General features: G+C 42.4%; 1 pseudogene across 1 annotated transcript; it reads left to right on the top strand.

Annotated features, from left to right (window-relative positions):
* Nucleotides 1-567: 567 nt before the first annotated feature.
* LOC307126317 (serine/threonine-protein kinase pim-3-like) lies at nt 568-1,409 on the top strand (annotated as a pseudogene). Its single transcript has 2 exons — nt 568-811; nt 991-1,409. The product of its transcript is annotated as a serine/threonine-protein kinase pim-3-like (transcript).
* Nucleotides 1,410-2,286: the final 877 nt, after the last annotated feature.

Raw genomic sequence — 2,286 nt, 5'->3', positions numbered from 1 at the left:
CTCACTTTATTTAAGTTAATGGGTGTGGCAAAAGTGCTTCAATTACATATAGGCATAACACCGTAACTTTTTTATTTTGTGTGTATTTTTTTTTTTTTACATGGTTATTTTTAATGACATACAGAGTAATTAATCTACTCTGTTTGCCCGGACAAGTTGAATCTACTTAAAAAATTGGAGCAAACTGGTTGCCCTTAAAAAATTTTTTTAGTAATGTGAACTAAAACGAGTACATTTAACTGAAAAATGTTTTAGTTTTTAAAAATTCAGAACCTAGATAAAACTCCCCCTGCTGCTACTCTGATTTGCATTTGTGTAGCTCACAGCATGTTCATTTACATGATAAAGCCTCCCCTAGAATTAAGGGGAGGGGGGGTCATGGGGGGAAAACTGCCAAGGCCCACGTCAATTTCCGACAATTTCCGGCAGTTTTCGGTGTTGCCTGCAAATTGCCGTGCACAGTCGTAAACCTGAAGTTCCACGGCAATCTACAGTGCCACATACTGACGAAAATCCCACTTTTCATGCAGTGTTGTGGAGTGGTTTGACCATCCCACGCACTGCACCATGATCCTGGAGCGGCCTGTTCCTTGTCAAGATCTCCAGAGTTTCAGTGAGGAGAACAGCCCTCTTGATGAGAGCCTGGCCAAGAAAGTGCTGGTGCAGCTCATCACTGCGCTGAAACACTGTGAGAGCCGCGGAGTCCTGCACCGGGACGTCAAGCCACAGAACATCCTGATTTCCACAGCTTCACATGACATCAAGCTGCTGGACTTTGGGTGTGGAGACCTCCTAAAGGACTCGTTTGCAGGTTGGTTTGCATTACAGAAGGAAAGATCTCACTACATCACTCTGTGTGATGTTCTTATACATGGATATTTTGTGAACCAAAAGGAAACTCTGTTTTGACTTAAAGATAATTGGAGGCCTACAATTAGTTAGGGCGGGAACCTTTTCAATGAGTGTTTTTTGGTCTTCTTGGGTTTTCAGGCACTCTTCAGTACGCCCCTCCGGAGTGGTTTCGTCAACACCTCTATCATGCCGGACCGGCTACTGTTTGGTCAGTGGGGGCGACTCTCTACAAAATCCTGTGCGTTTTTTTTACCCTTCAGAGCTGCATGGAGGGTAACCTCCAAAAGCAGACTGCTGTTCCCTAGAGAGCTGTCTACAGGTAAGCGATAGCAAACATTCAGATAGAAAAACCATGGCCAGACAGAGAAGTTTGTTCTGTTGTGTTGCTGAAGGCAAGTACTGAGTTGTGTGTAACCGAGTGCCGTCAGTTGGTTAGCTGGTGTCTTAGTGCAGCGGAGGCAGACCGTCCCAGCTTAGACGACATTGAGCATCATCCCTGGTTACTGAACAGGTGGCATTACACTTATCTGAAGCACAGCAGTCATGAGTTGGATTGAATTATTAGGGTCAGTCTAGATAAACGGTTTTAATTATTTGTATAGGGTGACCAGGAGGACGGCAGAGATGGCTTCCTGACTGTGCACCTACAGAAAAGAGGAGGTAGGGTCTTTCTATGTGGATGCTGGAGGCAGCACCAGGTGAAACCAGAGCCCCGATCGATGGGTTAGAGATCCGCCAGCTGGACAGAGTATAAGTAGCAAAATGTGTATTCGAGTGGAAAAAGGGAGAAAACTATTTCAGTACTACTTGGGACTACATTGGCCCACTTTATAGTGTATAAAAGTATATTTTTAAGTATACTTTAAGTGAAACAGTAGTAAACTAAGTACACAGCTAGTTTCCTCTTCATGGGTTCAATATTTCACTGAGTAACGTTAGGCAGTTTTGATTTATATGCTGTTTAATGGTTGATGATTGCCTTATTTCACATTGCCGTAAGTTGGTGTGACAAACACTATTTAATATTGCTTTGCACTGACTTTAAATGTTTTTAAAGTACTGATTCTCGGTTGTCTTCGTAACATATGACACAGGTGGCTGTGCTGCTGGTAGCATGCGGTAAAGTATCCTTGATCACTTGGAGTCTGTGCTGTTAAATTACAAAAAAATGACACATCTCTTTAGCCAAACATTCACATAATGAATCTTATAACCTTCCTATTATATCAGATCAAATGCGCTTCTATTACTTGAAATGTTATGAAGAGCAGCTACGCTAATTATTTTCTGTTTGCTTTTCTGTTTCTACAGTGGGATTGAGCCAGCTCCCGCCTCTTACGAAGATTTCAGATGACCCAACACCTGCGGAGACCAACTCTGAATCAACATACAAAAAATGCCAAATATTCGCTATATTGTTATCAATCCAATATG

The sequence above is a fragment of the Gobio gobio genome, assembly GCF_949357685.1.
Source record: "Gobio gobio genome assembly, chromosome: 5".
Lineage (NCBI taxonomy): Eukaryota > Metazoa > Chordata > Actinopteri > Cypriniformes > Gobionidae > Gobio > Gobio gobio.
The sequence above is the reverse complement of the archived record's forward strand: the minus strand, read 5'-3'. Positions and strand labels throughout refer to the sequence as shown.